Here is an 11,339-nt window from a genome sequence, read left to right as displayed (position 1 = left end):
ACCATGCTTCACCGTAGGGATGGTGCCAGGTTTCCTCCAGACTTGACACTTAGCATTCAGGCCAAAGACCTTAGTTTCATCAGACCAGAAAATCTTGTTTCTCTTGGTCTGAGAGTCTTTAGGTTCCTTTTGGCAAACTCCAAGCGGGCTGTCATGGCCTTTTATTTAGGAGTGGCTTCCATCTGGCCACTCTACCATAAAGGCCTCATTGGTGGAGTGCTGCAGAGATGGTTGTCTTTCTGGAAGGTTCTCCCATCTCCACAGAGGAACTATAGAGCTCTGTCAGAGTGACCATCGGGTTCTTGGTCACCTCCCTGACCAAGGCCCTTCTCCCCAGATTTCTCAGTTTGGCCGGGCGGCCAGCTCTAGGAGGAGTCTTGGTGGTTCCAAACGTCTTCCATTTAAGACTGACGGAGGCCACTGTGCTCTTTGGGACCTTCAATGCTGCAGAAATGTTTTGGTACCCTTCCCCAGATCTGTGCCTCGACACAATCCTGTGTCGGCACTTTACGGACAATTCCTTCGACCTCATGGCTTGGTTTTTGCTCTGACATGCACTGTCAACTGTGGGACCTTATATAGACAGGTGTGTGCCTTTCCAAATCATGTCCAATAAATTGAATTTACCACAGGTGGACTCCAATCAAGTTGTAGAAACATCTCAAAGATAATTAATTGGAACAGGATGCACCTGAGCTCAATTTAAAGTCTCATAGCAAAGGGTCTGCATACTTTTGTAAATAAGGTATTTCTGTTTTTAAGGTTTAATATATTTCACTTTGCCATTATGGGGTATTGTGTGAAGATTGCTGAGGATTTTTGTCCATATAATCCATGTTAGAGTAAGGCTGTAACGTACCAAAATGTGTAAAAAGTCAAGGGGTCTGAATACTTTCCAAAGGCACTGTATATACTGTATGTTTATTGTTATAAGACAGTTGTTTTCAGAGTTTATGGTTATATATATATACCTTCTGATAATAAACTTTCAGTCACACTGCTTGTTTGTTTCTGTGTGTGTGTGTGTGTGTGTGTGTGTGTCCGCATGTGTGTGTGTGTGTCCGTGTGTGTGTCCGCGTGTGTGTCTGCGTGTGTGTCTGCGTGTGTGTCTGCGTGTGTGTGTATATGAGCTTGTAGATCTATGTGAGTGTGCTTGTTTGTATACCGGAATATATTTGTACCCTAATGACAAGCATATACAGGGTGAATCATCAGCAGCATGTCCACTGAGTGAACTGAGTGCATCTGAATGATAGACACAGTGAAGACAAGGGAGAAGCAATTTAGTAAAGCATGCAAAGGCACTAGGCTATTTGAGCTCACTGGCTCTTTTGTTTTGAAGCAGATCCAGAGTTGTTTGATGATGGTGGGCACGTGAGTGAAGGCAATGACACATGTGAAGCCTGGTTCCTATTGCCAGAGTGCTTCCGTCTCTCTCTACTTTCAATACAAGGAAACCCGACATTTGGGCGCTGGCAGATCTTTTGCTGTAACTCTCTGTCTGCCCATGATGGCCATCAATCTGGCAGACAATGGGCTTACTCATTCATAATTACACACAATCGCAATGCTCTTTGTATCTGTCTGTTATGATTTCAAAGCCCTAAATCACTGATTCATTCCCACAAAAGCGAGGCAGTGACAGAGGCATGTGGAAAGTGCGAGTGTCACTCCAGACATTTGGGAATATGTTGTCAGGAGCTGAGGAGTTGAGACATTCATCCACAGTGGTAGTTAGATGAGGGATGGAGCTTTAAGACAATGTTACATTAAAAAGCTACCTTAAGATGAATGCACTAACTGGAAGTCACTCTGGATAAGAGAATTTGCATAATGACTAAAATGTTTTTAAAAATGCATGGGGACTCGTTTATCAGACCTTCACATAGAGTCTGTGGCCTAATGCTGTTCTACATAATTACAAAAAGTAATGTATTGTAAAAAACATAGCTTAAACAAGCAAGTTGACGTCGACAGATATGGCAGCTTTGCTTCTAGCTCCTACAGTAAGCAACTTTGCAGTATTTTCTTTTTGTGTGTTATTTCTTACATTATTAGCCCAGGAAATGTTTTGTGTTATTACATACAGCCGGAAATAACTTTTTGGCATTAGAGCGACAGTAACTCACCAGCATTACAACCGGGAATACAACTTTCCCGAATTGGATCCTTTGTTCGTACCCCCAGGGCAATTGAACTGATTCCAGAGGCTGATCCAAAACACCACTGGCAGAGAAGAGGTATTTGGAGTGGACTTCTAGTCCGACTCAGGAGGCACGCACACCATCCACCGCTTCCGAGTATATTACTTGCTAATGTTCAGTCTCTGGATAATGAAGTGGGCAAGCTCAAGGCAAGAATCTCCTTCCAGAGAGACATCAGGGATTGTAACATACTCTGTTTCACTGAAACATTGCTCTCTTGGGATATACTGTCTTTGTCCATACAGCCAGCTGGGTTCTCAGTACATCGTGCCGACAGGAATAAAGAATTCTCTGGGAAGAAGAAAGGCGGGGGGGGGGGGGGGGTGTATGTTTCATGATTCACCACTCATGGTGTGATTGTGATAACATAAAGAAACTCAAGTCCTTTTGTTACCCCTACCTAGAATACCTCACAATCAAATGCCGACCGTATTACCTCCCAAGAGAATTCTCTTCGGTTATAGTCACAGCCGTGTATATTCCCCCTCAATCTGATACCACGACAGCCCTCAAAGAACTTCCCTGAACCACATATCCTGAGGCCGCATTTATTGTAGCTGGGGATTTTAACAAATCAAATTTGAGGAAAACACTACTGAAGTTCTACCAACACATTGACTGTAGCACTCGCTCTGAGAAAGTATTAGACCCCTGCTACTCAGCTCCTCCCCCACCCTCCCTTTGGCAAATCTGATTACGACACCATTTTGCTCCTCCCTTCCTATAGGCAGAAACTCAAACAGGAAGTACCCGTGCTAAGGACTATTCAACACTGTTCTGACCAATCAGAATCCCACGCTTCAAGATTGTTTTGACCACGCGAACTGGGATATGTTCTGGGTAGCCTCTGAGAATAACATCGACGAACACACGGATACGGTGACTGAGTTTATCAGGAAGTGTATAGGAGATGTTGTACCCACTGTGACTATAAAAACTTACCCTAACCAGAAACCGTGGATAGATGGCAGCATTAGCGAAAAACTGAAAGCACGAACCACTGCATTTAATCATAGCGACTGGGAATATGGCCGAATAAAAATAGTGTAGTCAATCAAACAGGCAAAACGTCAGTACAGAGACAAAGCGGATTTGCAATTCAACGGCTCAGGCACGAGACACCGGCGTCTTGCTTCTGGACAAGCTAAACACTTTCTTTGCCCGCTTTGAGGAAAACACAGTGTGACCCACTACCAAGGACTGTAGGCTCTACTTCTCCGTGGCCGATGTGAGTAAGACATTTAAGCGTGTTAACCCTCGCAAGGCTGCCGGCCCAGACGGCATCCCTAGCCGCGTCCTCAGAACATGCGCAGACCAGCTGGCTGGAGTGTTTACGGAAATATTCAATCTCTCCCTATCCCAGTCTGCTGTCCCCACTTGCTTCAAGATGGCCACCATTGTTCCTGTACCCAAGAAAGCAAAGCTAACTGAACTAAATGACTATCGCCCTGTAGCACTCACTTCTGTCATCATGAAGTGCTTTGAGAGGCTAGTTAAGGATCATATCACCTTCACCTTACCTGACACCCTAGACCCCCTTCAATTTGCCGCCCCAATTTGCCGCCCCAATACATCCACAGACGATGCAATTGCCATTGCACTGCACACTGCCCTATCCCATCTGGACAAGAGGAATACCTATGTAAGAATGTTGTTCATTGACTATAGCTCGGCATTCAACACCATAGTACCCTCCAAGCTCATCATTAAGCTTGATGCCCTGAGTCTCATCCCCGCCCTTTGCAATTGGGTCCTGGAGTTCCTGACGGGCCGCCCCCAGGTGGTGAAGGTAGGAAACAACACCTCCACTTCACTGATCCTCAACACAGGGGCCCCACCAGGGTGCGTGCTCAACCTCCTCCTGTATTTCCTGTTCACCCATGACTGCGAGGCCACGTACACCTCCAACTCAATCATCAAGTTTGCAGAAAACACAACAATAGTAGACCTGATTACCAACAATGACGAGACAGCCTACAAAGAGAAGGTGAGAGCCCTGGGAGTGTGGTGCCAGGGAAAAAACCTCTCACTCAATCTCGAAACAAAGGAACTGATCGTGAACTTCAGGAAACAGCAGAGGGAGCACGCCCCTACCCACATCGAGATGAACGCAGTGGAGAAGGTGGAAAGCTTAAAGTTCCTCGGGGTACACATCACTGACAATCTGAAATGGTCCACCCACACAGACAGTGTGGTGAAGAAGGCACACCTATAACCCTCACAAAATTTTACAGATGCACAATTTAGAGTATCCTGTCGGGTTGTATCACCGCCTTGTACGGCAACTGCACCGCCCTCAAACGCAGGGTTCTCTAGAGGATGGTGCGGTCTGCCCAACGCATCACCGGGGGCAAACTACCTGCCCTCCAGGACACCTACAACACCTGATGTCACAGGAAGTCCAAAAAGATAATTAAGGACAACAAACACCCGAGCCACTGCCTGTTCACCCCACTATCATCCAGAAGGCGAGGTCAGTACAGGTGTATCAAAGCTGGACCTAGAGAATGAAAAACAGCTTCTATCTCAAGGCCATCAGACTGTTAAATAGCCATCACTAGCCGGCTACCACCCGGTTACTCAACCCTGCACCTTAGTGGCTGCTGCCCCATATGCATAGACTTGAAATCATTGGCCACTTTAATAATAGAACTATATTCACTTTAATAATATACATACATATAATTTACATATTTTTGCTTTACTCATCTCATATGTGTATATACTGTATTCTATTCTACTGTATTTAGTCTATTCCACTCTGACATTGCTCGTCCTAATATTGATATGTTCCTTAATTCCATTCTTTTACTTTTAGGTTGTGTGTATTGTGTGTATTGTTGTGAATTGTTAGATATTACTGCACTGTTGGAGCTAAAAACACAAGCATTTCGCTACACCCACAATAATATCTGCTAAACATGTGTATGTGACAAATAACATTATTATTATTATTTTTTTACATTATGGAGGCTGATTCCGACCCGAGTTATAGTAGGTGTGCGTAAATGGAACGCTATTCCCCTTTTATGCACTTTTCTCTCTATGCGTATTCTGACCTTGAACTTCAGCATGAGAATAGCATGCTATTCACCTGCTATTCGTTTGGGGTGGAGATGGAATAAATGAAGGTGTGGTGGAGGTGTGTCTACAGACATGCCATATTCTGACCTTGACTTAATTGCCTCATTATTCCACCACCTGTACACGCGCGAGTAAACCATGAATAAGGTCGAGCTTTTTCAGATAGAAATAACAGCATTTTTCATGCACTGTAATTTATACATTTATAAGGGCTATTGATAAGAGCTAGGTAAATGAGTAATCTGTTTGGAGAAGGGGATTGTAAATTCACATACCAATTGATTTAGAGGATTTTTCCTTATGATCACTGGAGACGAATGTAAAACCCGTCATATGGAGGCAAACTGAAAATCATATTAACATGACATGTATTTCGGCCCCTTTTCCACAGATAAGTAGGCTATAAATAAATGTGCCATTATTCCAAATGTTAATTGTGTGGCCTCATAATTTGCGTGGATGAAATTTGGAGACCCAAGCTATAGACTTCTGTAGGGATGAACCTGCCGAGTTGATGTACTGTGTGCGCTTTAGAATGTTTTAATTATATTCCCAGGCTTTTCTCCATTTTATTAAAAAATTTGTATCATGGTAAATATTTGCCACTATCGGGAGCCACCGTCAGTAATAGCCACATACATTTATAACTGTAACTTTAGTGTTCTTTTTCTTAAATTTGTAACTTCCATTTTGCATAATTTCATGCAATTCCGTTTACATTTCTTCTGTCACATCTGTGTAGTTGTTCCTGAGAGTCACTAGCATCAGTAAATCATGATACTCCGACTACACGTAGCAGGTTAAACCTGGAGCCTGGCGCACTGTTCACGACGACTGGACCGTTGTCATGCAGTTCCAGGGTTAGTAAGGATTAGGGTAGATTTATAGGACTATTGTTCAACCCTAATTGTACAATTCTTTCCTCTTTCTGATATTTCATGCTTTGAACTTGAGAATGATAACTTTCAGGATGACTCAAACCACCGTTTTCTTTTTCATCAATATATTTTTTTGCGTAAAGGCTCTCCAAACCTGTTTTATTTTATGATTCATACATACTTTCCAAAACCAAAAATGTGCCTAAATAATCGACAAGATCAGAATATTTATTTATCTACCAGTTGGTGCTGAAACGGAGACGAATATGTATATATTTAGATTACTTTCTTTCATTGATCCCTATATTCTGAACCTGTTCTCGATGTATTCTGTTGTCAAATGAAAGGTATATCGTATTTAAAGAGATGGCTTAAGTTAAATGTACTGAAAACCCTATTGAATGAAAACTCCACAAGAACATCTGTTGGCCAGCAAGTGGGAGGGTTTTCAGCTGTTTAATTAAATGTATTCAGCGTGCGCAAGGGAACCATGCCTGCAAAGCCCATTAGCACCTGCTTTTAATGTAAGTCTGAATTCCATCTACTGAGAAGTGCGTAGGAAAGACATACATTTCTTAAATCGGAATCTGCACCTATGAGCACTTCCAAGGGACTGTAGCTAATGTGCTTACTGGGTCTCCCGAGTGGCGCACTGCATCTCAGTGCTAGAGACGTCACTACAGACCCTGGTTCGATTCCAGGCTGTATCACAACCGGCTGTGATTGGGAGTCCCATAGGGCGGTGCACAATTGGCCCAGCGTCGTCCAGGTTAGGGTTTGGACGGGGTAGGCCGTCATTATAAATAAGAATTTGTTCTTAACTGACTTGCCTAGTTAAATAAAAGTTAAATTAACTTCAGTTTCAGAAGGTTGGAAGTTCCATTCTCTTGTGATTGCTGGCATCTTCTAATGCTTTGAAATTTAAAAAATGAGGATATCAGTGTCCACAGGCCATTTGCTCAGGACAGCTTGTGCCTGAGATTACTGTCCCCTCACACACTGCTGAATATGTGATACCACTCAGTCTTGAGTCACTACTATCATAATGTTACATAAGGGCCAGCAGCTTCTCACCCACCAGCTAGAGAGGGAAGGCCCCATGCAGGGAGCATGCTCTCCGGTAGTCACTGTGGACAGCTCACTGTCCAGGGAACACAGCACTCCGCTTAGATTAGAAAAAACACAGGCGTAACAATTAATCCCTTTGGTGATCAACAACTACGGGACAAATACATTCCTTTGCTGGAAATGCACCTCCCTTTTGAGAATCAATCACAATCAAATCATCTGTGGTGCTTGTGAATATGATTCCATTTTATTGCTCTGTACGTGATGAGAGAGTGTGAAATTGACCAGGAGAGAACGAGAAAAGAGAGTGAGGAGAGGAAAAGTAGGCAGAGAAAAGAAGAATGAAAAAAGAGTCAGCTATGACATGGTAATTTCAGTTGACTGAAATGATAAAGAATAGATGGGTAGTATGATAAATAAATAAAGCAGATAGGAAATGAGTCTGAATGAGAGAGAGCTCGAAAGACAGATCAAAAGAGAGATGGAAAGAGTAAAGGACAAGATAGAAGGTGGAAGGCTCCTCTCTCCTGTTCCCTAAGATACTCAGCTAGCCTGTGTGGGCTGAGAAGGGGTGGGTTATGAACAACACTTGGTGTGGGCTGGAGAGGGATATGAGCATCCTAAACCATCCTACACAAAAGGGTAGACATTCACAGCCCAAGGATACCAGGGGTTTTCAAGAGTCCAATCAAATTTACAACCCAAGGCGTATTGAAAAAGTGGATTCAGCAGGTCCATCTCCTCTAGTTATAACAAATTAATGCTAAGGGTCCATAAGAGGGTCTATGTTGGCGGACAGTGAGGGCCGAACTGACTCATTCGTTATCCCCCAAACCTTCCACTAACACGTGTGGTTTGACAAAGCCAGTTTCCCTCAATCTTTCTCCTCTTCCTCCTCCTACTCTATTCCCTCCTTACCCAGGCTCCATCAGAGAAGCTCCGTGAATCAGAGGTGTGGACACAAGTCACATGACTGGAGACTGTACTTAGTTGTACAGATGTAGGATCTTAATTTGAGCCAATTTGCTACAGCAGGAAAATAATCATGCAGCAACAGGAAATGTGAATTATTATGTGGATTATAATTAATGGACATTTTTTGTTGGGCTTGATCCTTTTTTTGTTAAGGCAAATCAAGTCTCCAATTTTAAAGTGGAAAATACAAACTTTACTTGTGACTCAAAAAAGAGTGACTTGGTCCCACCTCTGGCTTGAACCCTAATGCCCTCCCTCTTGTTTGCCAGGCAGCTCCTTCCCCTGTAATATTTTCCTTCAGACCTGCCCAGGTGATTCATTCTGCTCTACCTCTGCCTCGCTGCACCATCTGAAAAAACACTGTTGCCTAGTAATGCCACCATAATGGCTCCAAGATTCTAAATGGGTCCATGACTCACAGTGAACTGAATAGCTATCGCTGCATGAGTTTAGAGAGAGCAAGAGCATGGCAAAACAACAACAGTTACACAAAGACCGAGTCAAGACCTAGACCGGGAGGGGACAAGAGGTCTGAGACCGAGTCAAGACCGAGACCAGAAAAATGCGAGTCCAATTCAATACCATGACTGTAATTTTTTCAAATCCCCACCATAATAAGAGTTCATAATGTCCAGTATTTCTGTGTTCATATTTCAGAACAACATATGGATTCTTTAGACATTCAGAATGGTGAAAAAACGCTGCTGAGGGAAAATAGAGCCACACATTATTATTAACCCAAACACAGTGGGGAACAATGAGGGCCTTCTACGCTTTCAGAGAAAGGCTAAGGAATTATAAAATAATATAAATAATAATAATGATATTATTTTCAATGATGTTCTGATTTAATCTCTTCAGTTTTTGTTAGAAAGGAAAAAGTTAACACGAGAAAAAAATATCCATTCAGGATTTGTCTTTGGTGGTCTCTGGGGAGATAAATCTAGCTAGCTAAGTCAGCCATTGTCTAGGTCATCAGAAGCTTGACAGAAGGCATCTGCCATTCAACTGCATTAGGGCAAAATTTTGGAGTGACAGTGGAATCAACCAATCACATTGACCAACAGCTCGAAGGCCAACAGGTCACTGTGCAATAGCGAGCAGTAGTTTTCCCACAGTCTAGCGAGCTAGCTTTTGTTGTAGGCTAGTTTGCAGCGGCTGTAGCAGCAGGTGTTATTGAAGAGGATGTTGATGCTAATTTGTTAGCTTCTCCCTTTTGAAGACTAACTTTCAACAAGAAGTTACATTTCAAATGATCATCATCTGGTGAGTGGAACTGTGTTTTTTTTGCAGCTCGCATGCTATTGTTAGCCATCTCTTTGAAAATAACTTCTGTGTGAAACATTGTTCCATTTAAACTTTAGATCAACGGTTACTTTGTGTGCTAAACGTGAAATGTTTTTTTGAAATGGGAAGTAATAGTTGTACATTTTGTTTGGGAAATGCTTAGCGTAATGGTTGTGTTTTTGTATTCTTGTGATTGGGACCTACTGGCTTATTATTATTATTATATGTCTTTCCATCAGCCCTATGCAGTGGTGTAGCCGTGCCTGGAGAAGTGGGTCCTGTGTGAATTAAAGGCGTCCTGTGTGAAAAAACACTATGTTTTCCTGGAGATCTTTTAGATTTTCATTTTTTTTATTAATAGGGCTAGGGGGCAGTATTTACACGGCCGGATAAAAAACGTACCCGATTTAATCTGGTTACTACTCCTGCCCAGCAACTAGAATATGCATATAATTATTGGCTTTGGATAGAAAACCCCCTAAAGTTTCTAAAACTGTTTGAATGGTGTCTGTGAGTATAACAGAACTCATATGGCAGGCAAAAACCTTAGAAGATTCCATGCAGGAAGTGGCCTGTCTGACAAGTTGTTGTTCTTCTTGCCTCTGTTTATTGAAGACTGAGGATCTTTGCTGTAACGTGACACTTCCTACGGCTCCCATAGGCTCTCAGAGCCCGGGAAAAAGCTGAACGATATCGAGGCAGCCCCAGGCTGAAACACATTATCGCTTTTGACAAGTGGCCGATCAGAGGACAATGGGCTTAGGCGCGTGCCCGAGTCGACCCCGTGCTGTATTTTCTTTCGGCTGTTTACCTAATTGCAGATTCCCGGTCGGAATATTATCGCTTTTTTACGAGAAAAATGGCATAAAAATTGATTTTAAACAGCGGTTGACATGCTTCGAAGTACGGTAATGAAATATTTAGAAATCTTTTGTCACGAAATACGCCGTGCGCATGACCCTTATTTACCATTGGGATAGTGTCTTGAACGCACGAACAAAACGCCGCTGTTGGAACATAACTATGGATTATTTGGGACCAAACCAACATTTGTTATTGAAGTAGAAGTCCTGGGAGTGCATTCTGACGAAGAACAGGAAAGGTAATCAAACTTTTCTAATAGTAAATCTGACTTTGGTGAGTGCTAAACTTGCTGGGTGTCTAAATAGCTAGCCCTGTGATGCCGGGCTATCTACTTAGAATATTGCAAAATGTGCTTTCACCGAAAAGCTATTTTAAAATCGGACATATCGAGTGCATAGAGGAGTTCTGTATCTATAATTCTTAAAATAATTGTTATGCTTTTTGTGAACGTTTATCGTGAGTAATTTAGTAAATTGTTAGTAAATTCATCGGAAGTTTGCGGGGGGTATGCTAGTTCTGAACGTCACATGCTAATGTAAAAAGCTGGTTTTTGATATAAATATGAACTTGATTGAACAAAACATGCATGTATTGTATAACATAATGTCCTAGGTGTGTCATCTGATGAAGACCATCAAAGGTTAGTGCTGCATTTAGCTGTCTTCTGGGTTTTTGTGACATGATATGCTAGCTTGAAAAATGGGTGTCTGATTATTTCTGGCTGGGTACACTGCTGACATAATCTAATGATTTGCTTTCGTTGTAAAGCCTTTTTGAAATCGGACAGTGTGGTTAGATTAACGAGAGTCTTGTCTTTAAATAGCTGTAAAATAGTCATATGTTTGAGAAATTGAAGTAATAGCATTTCTAAGGTATTTGAAAATCGCGCCACAGGATTCAACTGGCTGTTACGTAGGTGGGACGATTTGGTGCCACCTGCCCTAGAGAGGTTAAAAAAATGACAACAATGCTAAACCAG

This window comes from Salmo trutta, chromosome 25 (assembly GCF_901001165.1).
Source record: "Salmo trutta chromosome 25, fSalTru1.1, whole genome shotgun sequence".
Lineage (NCBI taxonomy): Eukaryota > Metazoa > Chordata > Actinopteri > Salmoniformes > Salmonidae > Salmo > Salmo trutta.
This window is presented reverse-complemented; position numbering follows the sequence as displayed.